Below are 9492 nucleotides of genomic sequence, written 5' to 3'. Positions count from 1 at the left end.
GGGAAAAACGACGTAACAATATAATATCCCTAGGCTGCAGGTCCCCGGAATAGTTGACCTGAGATGTAAAGCACTTTGAGATGCTGCCATATTATATTTAGTAAGCACCCTTTACATGCAAATCCTGAAACTGAAAATCCTTTACCTGTGTGTGGACGTGTGCAGCACGTGGTGTTACTCACGAAGGCCTGCATTGCATACATCATCCCGGACACGCCATCCCATGTGCGTGCCTGCATGCGCCGCGAGCGCTTCGTCGTACAGACGATTCTGCAGCAGGCAGAGCTGGGCCGTCTCCGTAACACCCTCCTCACCGATGCCCCCAACTCACCGCCATCGCCTCAATTCCACGTTGAGGATGAGCAGGCAGAGATGGGCCTGCTTCGCTGCTCGCTGCATAAGGAGTCTCCTGGCGTATTGCATCCACCCCAGCGGTGCCACATGGAGAATGAGCAGGCAGAGAAGACTGGTGACGACTCACTGCTGAAGGGATCCGAGGAGGAATCAAGCAGCGAGGATTCGTCAACTGTCTTCTACAGCGTATAAATCTACTCTGACTTTTAAAGGAGGCTGCTATCCTAACTCTGTTTGCACGTGGACAAGGACATTGCAGTCGAGGACTATCTGTATATATATTAATAAATACGTTTATGATTTAACATGTCTCAGTCATCTCATGTCTTTTCATACGAATCACGATGTGAATGAGGAAAACTAGAAATTATTGTTCTTTTGTATATATTTTAAATTTTGGTTTAACATGTAGGCTTTCGCGCCCAATATCATCCATAGAGGTGTTTTTTTGGATTAGATCGCATACATATATAAACGTGTCGTTAAAACCCGCCACCACTCGACACAGCCAACTAGTAAGGGTTGTCACGGAAACAGAACAAGCCAATTCGTCACTGGTACTTTGGAGAGCCAAGCAACAACATTTACAATCGGAGTACGACGTTTTGCCAGTAATTACAACTAGCTTCATCAGGCGACAGCCAGATTTGTGGCACTCTCGCGCAAAGTGGGGGGGGGGGGGGGGGGGGAGATTACCGAATCAATGTACATTATGCATGTGCATTATGAGAGCCCTTTGATCTTGTCCTTCCTGTCTATTGTGTATTAAAATAGCCGTACCAATGGTAATCCCTATTGAAGTATGCTGCCCTTTATAGGCATGCATTTAAATAATGTATTATTTGTTGGCACCCGTGTTCAGCAGTAGCAGAACACACGTGCCAACAAGGACACTCAGTTGATTTTAATGTTGAAGTTCTGTGCAAAACTAGCTACTACTGCCCAAGAATAATTCGAGAATCTATCGAAATTGGAATAAAAATTTACAGTTCGGATAGCTACCGCCTTTCTGCTGTGTGGAAGCGACTCATCAAATAGTACATTTGATGAAACTCCGAGTACCCACTCAGGAGGTATAGTGGTAAAGCAGTGGAGGAAAAAAAAGCAAATTTTTAAATTTGCCCTTGTTGAATGATAGAGTCGATACACACAGCAAGCGAGATTAAGAAAGCGCATCGGAAGAAATACCGGAGGAGAGAGAGAAGACAATTGCTTGCTGGAGAAGGAAAGGCATTCCTACCGAGGGAGACAAGTTGACAAAGATTTTGATAATGGGAACCGGTGGCGTGGCTCGATCTTCCCTATGTGCGCAACACGCTACCGAAATAAAACAAAATCCTATTCAAAGGCTAAAATAAGCTCTATTTTTTGTATAAGAGCCCGATAAACAATAACCCCATCCATAGACTGAGGAAGAAAGGGAAGAGCCTGAACAAAGGGGAGGAGATTACGACGGAGATGGGTTGGAGGTGGAGAGAAGGGGAGAGGGGAGGCCGTAAAGGCAGCTGCACATTCAAGGAAAGCGGTGTAGAAAGAGTTGAACGGGGACATGGAGACAGCAGAGACAAGGGTGGAGAAAGAGGAAGGGAGGATCTTTCAGTGCTCGCTACAGGAAACCCACAAAACTGAATTTCCTAAACTTGTGTCGCCTCCGTGACAGCAGCACCACGAACGCCACAGACTCACGCTCCCCAAATCGACAATACCATCTCCATTGCCGACCAGCCACGAGATGGCCGCTCTCAACACCTCGGTCGTGGTGTAAGCAGCAATAGACTTCCGGCTGGTGAGCAACCGGCCATTGCGAGGGTTGGAAAGAAATTGAAGCACGGGGCGACTCCCACAACCTTCGGGTATTTCCAAACTGGATGACGTCTTGGGATGAAGCTAGAAGTAAACCAAATCTGCACTCAATAAATGGGACATAGATTCCAGAGAAGCCTCCAGAAATGTCACAGGAGGCTCGGGTGTGAGAAACCAGACTCCATGTGGGGTCCTCCAGACCTTTGCCCTTCAGTTCATCAACATTTGTAAAAGCAGGACGTCTCAAAGTTGCGTAGCATGGGTGAGGTACGAGGTTGAGAACCACGTTCCGAGATTAGGCGCTTTGACAGGTTGGGGTCCGAGTTAACGTTTAATGGAGCTCACCCTACGACATTATGGATAGAAGGGTAGTGTGCCGGCACAATCCGGACACCCTGCTACACCAAAAGACTCTGCTGCACCAAACTCCCTGGTACAGCTAAACACTGGCACGATTACGCTCAAATACACACAAACTCTCGCTCGGCCAGTTGGTACACAAGTTGTCAGTTGTGGGGGACGCGGGCCCCCGGCTCCCCCCCTCGGGGGAGGGCTGATCTCGGGAGGGCTGCGGGCTCCGGACTCTTCGCTCGAGTGAGAGCAGCCGCTACTCGACTCCTCGCTCGCGGTGAGAGGGCTGCCGCTCTCCGGCTCCTCTCCTCGCGCCGCAGCCCCTCGGGTCCGCGGGTCCTGTTTGTGGGGCATAGCTCGGGGCTGGCACGTGGCTGCCTGGAATCAATCCGTCGCTTCTCAGCCACTCAAACGCGACGTCTCCGCTCACACAACCCCGCGCACCACTCACACGAACTGAACGGGGGGTCAGGGGTCAGAGGGCAATGACGTCCTTCGCACACGCTTTGCCGCCGATGCCGGGCAATGGAGATTGTTTAAAGGGCTGCGGGGCAGGGATTTGGAGTCAGTTTTAGAGCGACACACCAATCGCACGCGCGGGACGGGGGGGTCGGGGGTCAGAGGGCAGGGACGTCACTCGTACACGCGTAGCCGATTGGGGGGCTGTATTGGAGGTTATTTAAAGGGCTGTGGGGGCGGATATTCGGGATTGGTGTTAGCCCGCAGTCATGAAAGCTTTAAATATAAATTTATGTTAAGTGTAATGTGTTGGTGTTAATAAATAGTGTTGCCTCCCAAGAAGTTGTGTGCGCCTATCTCAGCCCATTACATATAAGTGTAGATGTGATTATGTAATTCTTGTGTTCATACAAGTGTAGTGACACAGCGCTGACTGCTGTCCAGCAGCGGCAACTGCAGTGGAAAGTTTGCGCACACGCCGTTGAGCATATATACGGGTATGCCGGCCGGGCAGAGGAATTGGGGCAAGGGTCATGGAAGACCTCATAGGGAAGCCTCTGGAACCCTCTGGTCGGTTCGAGAAGGGAGGCGTGGATAGGGCAGAGCCAAGCCGCGCCGAGTAGAATATAGAATATAATATAAGCAGCGGAGAGCGAGAGCTCCGGGCTGCCGGTTCTGGGAGTGGACTCGTCTCGTCGTCGCTGTCGTTGCCACCGCATTCGCCCAATCATTGCGTGGCCAGACAGTAGTTGGCCTTCTCGGTCGACGCCGTCGGTGCAACACGGACAGGGTCGTGTCTAGGCCGGGCTCTATGGCAACGTGGTCGAGTGAGGCCGGAGTTGGTGTGAACAAGATAATAAAGAGACGATGTCTCCTGCAACTACCTCGTCTCCGACAGTGTGTGCGACACACACCACACGTCAGAAGGAGGACACTTCACAAGTATAAATGCTGCCTGTGTCAGTCGAGTCACATTTGCTCTAATTTATTTTGGTGACCTAAGACAGGAGAAGCAAAATGCACTTCTTCAGGAAGTGATATTTTTTTCATAATGCAGAGGCTGTGCCTGATACACATCTTTCATGTGTTGTTTGGCAACCCTGGTGCCCAGTAAACGCCATATGGCCAGATCTTTGCATTGAATTCCAAGTATGAATTCCTCCATACTTGTGCACAGTTGAGTTTTTATTCCATTCCCTTCATGAACCATGTTTTTGAACTTTACATCATAGTAAGATAGTACATGCCAATGAATAATTAATAGATGCTTGAAAACATCTATCCCCAACCATCTGCCTGTGTTTGGCCTAAAACCCAATCACCCAGAATGCCCAAATTCACCTTACATACTCTAGGAATGTAAGCAGGTTAATGCCTGTATATCATCACAATCATCACCCCCAAATGTGAAGACATGTCACGAGACTCGCTGACTTTTCTTAAAATACTTGAGAAATACAAATCATAGCTGAATATTTTCAATTCCATGTGTATAAGCCTTTGTCTCAGATTTATTGTAAAATAAATATACATGTACAATATAAACATTCAAATATCAGAAAATATTTAATGTATGTTGAATTTCTTTCACACTGTACATAACCAACCATGCTAAACAAGACATGATAAAAACAATCCAAGTCATGGGTTGCATACAATATGCAACTTTGGTTTATTGATTACAAATTACATAAAAGGTTCTGAAATTTTACAATACAGGTATAGTGCAATCTAAATAAGCAAATGTACTTTTACAGTGATTTCCCAAATGTTTATAACTACACAAATACTATCATGTATGTTCCCAATAAAGTAGTCTCCTTCCAAAATGGCTAAAACCAAAATAAGTTTAGTTGTGCTCACAATATTGTTCTCTTTCAAGTTTTGTTCTCTTTCAAGTGACATTTGAGTCTGTATGGATTTGCTGTGCAAAATACTGCTGCAACCATTCACTAACTCCAACCCTGAACGAACTTCATCACATTTTTCCAATACTTTGTTGTGGCACTTCCATTAACAGGGCAATTACTGTGCCCCATGGGCCCCACAAGTTCACAAGTAATTGCGATTCACACCACAGCACCTGAAGTACCATTGATGAATTAGCAGGACCAAGCAAACGTATCCTTCTGAGTACAAACCTCGACCACCGCCATAAAATGCAGCCATCCTTGTTCTCCTTGATGGTGTTAACCAGCTCTTTCAGACGTGACAGGTGGTACACGGCCCTGAGAAGAGACACGATTGAGAGAAAATTACTTGGTTGACTTATTATCATGGTGGAAGCCAGAAAAATCTCACCAAGTCTCAGAAGGGTTTGGCAGTGATATTTTGCAAATTTCATCAGCGAGTGGTATGTGAGAGGAAATCGGAGAACCCGGTGAAAACAGAGGGAGTAAAATGCAAAACTCCGGATATAGATTCAAGATTCCATTGCTGTATTACTAACTCCTGGTTACCTAGCAGCCAAAATCTATAATATATGCTATTTCCAAATAGTCTCCCATCCAAGTAATAACCAGGCTTACCTGCTTAGCTTATAACATTCATAATCTGACATCATACTTAGAGGCGGTGCAGCCTCTATGCCGTGCGTGAGTGTGAATATAAAGATAAATTCACAATGGCGTGGAGGGGTTTTCCCAGGGACGATCAGCCCCTAGGAAGACGTCCGTGTTGAAGCTGCCCGGGGAGGGGGCCTCCAAGCCGGGGGATTCCAACTCCATGCGCGCCCTGCTCAGCAGCTCCTCCAATGAGGCTGTGCATCAAGAATCACGCATCGCACGTCACAACCACACGGGTGGCCGCTCAGCCGTCTCTGTAAGAAAAGACTGAATATGTACCTGAAAACATATGAAATGTCATCTGCTATATACAGACTATATATATACACACACCTAGGGATCTAAGGTCCTCTGACACGGGCTCCTCGTTGGCTACATTCGTAAGGCCGGAGATGTCCAAATCTTTGAGCCACTCTGGGTACTTTGGTCTGCTTTGCGGGCTCTGAACGGCACCTGCTCTCTTCAGGCTGGTATCCGTCTCGTGGCTGCTGGTCTGGGAGCCCACATCGCAGTCACGCAGCCAGGCCGGGTACCTGAGCTCAGGAATGCTCGTGATCCCCGACACATCCAGCTTATCCTTTTGGCTTGTCAACCACCTGGGATAGGTACTTGTCGCACAGCCGCCGTTCGGCAAGTGCTCACGCCTAGTTGCTTCACTGCTCCGTAAGTACAACAAAACATTCTTCTGGTTAGAAAATAAATAATTTTCGGGCTTTGCCGACAAATTTAATAGCATCAGGGCCTTGTTGCTTCTCGCTGTTGAGCTCAACCGTTCAGTTGGCTTATTGCCCCACACCAATGATGCGCCGAGGCTGTGCGCGGTGACCCCGAGAGATGACCGCTTGCCTCTGTGCGACACTGCGAGGTCTCGGTGGGCGCCAGGCGAGCGGAGCAAGGACTTGGAGGAACCGTCAACTGGCGCTGCTAGGAGCTGGTCCGTGGTTAGACTGACCGTCGGGCTATGAGCCACGACCGCTGCAGCGCAGCAGTGAGGCTGCACGTGCCTGAGATGAGGTCCTCCACAAGCAGCATGCCACCTGCAATGTAAGACCCACAGACATTTTACTGGTACACAATGAATTTGCTCTCCCCTAGATTCCTTGACCCCTGAACGGCAATCCTGCAATGTTGCCTTACTTTGCACCATCAGTAACTAATGATGTTATCCGTTTGTGGAGTTTGTGAGAATATGGGATAAATCAGTGCATGAGCTGTTATTGTTTAAACTTCAGATGTGTCCAGTCTAGGTTCTGCAAATTTTGACACAAAGGTTGGAGGATCACTTAGATTTCACAAACTTTACAAACTCGATAATCAGTGAAGTTGCTGGAAGATGACAGGAGAAAGAAATGCATGCACCGACCTATCTGTTCAGACCTATGCTATCCTCTCATATGCGTGTGCTTACTGTGGATAGTTTTCTCTGACATAAAATGAACTCATTAATGGAATTTGCCAAGCATCCCAGTGTGGGACTCTCACGAAAATGTATCTTTAGACCTTATTAAGGGGCTTTTTTCTAGGGGAATTACATTACATTCATGATAGCATAGCATAATTGACAAGCACCCAGTACAAGCAAATAAATGGGGTTCTCCTCTCCAATTACCCCCCCCTCCAGTCAACTAGCTTCGATACCTTATGAGACCTCCTTTGCCAGTAACAAGATATAGTAATAGGTTTTTACCCTTTTATCTGGCACAAAAACTGACACTTTTATACAAGGGATCATGTTTGCGATAACCACAACGCAAGTAGTCAAAATGCAAACAAGAAGACGCTAAGAATAAGAAGACGCCTTTTGGCGTCTTCTGGTCCAACACCAGTGGAGACTGGGATCTCAGAAAAGCCGTCTCGGGTGTGGACCAATCAAATTCAAGGACAGTGCATATTATCAGTTGTCTTTTTTGTTTGCATTTTGACTACTTGTGTTGTGGTTATTGCAAACATGATCCCTTGTATAAAGGTGTCAGTGTTTGTGCCAGATAAAAGGGTAAAAACCTATTACTATAGCTTCGATACCATTGCACCGCCTGCACACTCGATAGCCACTCGAGCGCAAGCACCACGGAGCGATTCCTCGCGTGGTGAGAGGCGCAACCCACCCTCATCCACACTGCGCGTCCTCCTCTCCTCCGCGCGTCTCCACTCCGCCATGCTGCGCGGCGCTGTGCTCTGCACGTATCCTGGGTGGCGGTGACGCACAGATTCCGCTCTGCTCAAAGTCCTCGATGTAGGCGTCCAGCGCACCGCTCGCCTACGAGCAGCACTGCTCTCCGCACACCACAGGGCTGCGCTAGCCCCCGCTTCCGGTCCGGAGCAGCGAGCTGCCCTGGCTGCCGCGAGGGCTTGTGTCCGTCACCGTGCTGTCGCCCGAAGGGCTGTTTGTCTCACCACCGTTGCAGTTCATTTTGTACGATTTGGGATGCCCGGACCGGATGGGGCCAGGGAGAGGAATGGCTGTGGCTACCAGGTCACCACTGGTCCTGGTATGGGGGGCACCATGAGGAGCTGCTGTGTGCGGAAAGTGGGTCCGACGTCACAACGCATGGGCCAGTGTCGACCACTTCGCGTTAGCAGCTTCAGCGTTAGGTCTCTTAAGCTACTGTGGCTGTTGTCCTTTTTTCAACAAAAATTCCAGCCTTTCCCATGCTTTCCTTCATCACACCTGCAAGCTCTATGTACAATTGAAGTGTCATAAATGCACTACCTGCCTACTACTACATTATGAATGATATACATTTAAGAATTAGCTGGAGACAACTCAATGTTTAAAACACACTGTATTCAAAAGAGAAGGCTTAACATTTAACATTGGTTAACGTTTGGCATGCACACCTGCATATCAACAAATTACCGTACTACTAATACAATGAATGCTAAATATTAATAGTGGTATTACAGTAGTATGACTACTTATATTTATATATTATCGCACCTCCGAAGAGCACGGTGGGCTTGGTACGGTGCGAAAGAGATTCAACACACATACATAATACAATACTTTCTGAGCACATTATGCATACCGAACCTCCAAGTTCCTTACCCTACCCTGAATAACGTGTGCGGAGTACAGCTCCTTTTTCAATCCATTGCTGGCTGACAGCTGTCCCATGCTATGCAGCTCCCAGGGGGAGGGGTTATTTACCATACTTCACCACGCTGGTCAGTGTGAATTTGGTGATGGCAGGGGACTATAGAAGTGCATTACAACCATGTACTGAACATTGCTGCACAATGTCAGGGGGCTATAGAAGTGCATTACAACCACGTACTGAATATTGCTGCACTGATGGCAGGGGGCTATAGAAGTGCATTACAACCATGTACTGAATATTGCTGCACCGGTGGCAGGGGGCTATAGAAGTGCATTACAACCATGTACTGAATATTGCTGCACTGATTGCAGGGGGGTATAGAAGTGCATTACAACCACGTACTGAATATTGCTGCACTGATGGCAAGGGGCTATAGAAGTGCATTACAACCACGTACTGAATATTGCTGCACTGATGGCAGGGGGCTATAGAAGTGCATTACAACCACGTGCTGAATATTGCTGCACTGATGGCAGGGGGCAATAGAAGTGCATTACAACCATGTACTGAACATTGCTGCACAATGTCAGGGGGCTATAGAAGTGCATTTACAACCACGTACTGAATATTGCTGCACTGATGGCAGGGGGCTATAGAAGTGCATTACAACCATGTACTGAATATTGCTGCACCGGTGGCAGGGGGCTATAGAAGTGCATTACAACCATGTACTGAATATTGCTGCACTGATTGCAGGGGGGTATAGAAGTGCATTACAACCACGTACTGAATATTGCTGCACTGATGGCAAGGGGCTATAGAAGTGCATTACAACCACGTACTGAATATAGCTGCATTGGTAGCAGGGGCTATAGAAGTGCATTACAACCACGTGCTGAATATTGCTGCACTGGTGGCAGGGG

At 47.8% G+C, this 9492-nt stretch overlaps 1 long non-coding RNA gene across 1 annotated transcript; it reads right to left on the bottom strand.

The window, feature by feature from the left end:
• Positions 1–4602: 4602 nt before the first annotated feature.
• LOC116952996 (uncharacterized) lies at positions 4603–7185 on the bottom strand. The gene is made up of 3 exons (XR_004404522.2): positions 6328–7185; positions 5590–5725; positions 4603–5195 (listed from the first exon to the last, which is right to left on the bottom strand). It is a non-coding gene; the product is annotated as an uncharacterized LOC116952996 (long non-coding RNA).
• Between the last annotated feature and the right edge of the window lie 2307 nt (positions 7186–9492).

This window comes from Petromyzon marinus, chromosome 49, assembly GCF_048934315.1.
Source record: "Petromyzon marinus isolate PM22_M1 ecotype Great Lakes invasive population chromosome 49, UKy_Petmar_22M1.pri1.0, whole genome shotgun sequence".
Classification (NCBI taxonomy): domain Eukaryota; kingdom Metazoa; phylum Chordata; class Hyperoartia; order Petromyzontiformes; family Petromyzontidae; genus Petromyzon; species Petromyzon marinus.
This window is presented reverse-complemented; position numbering and strand designations above follow the sequence as displayed.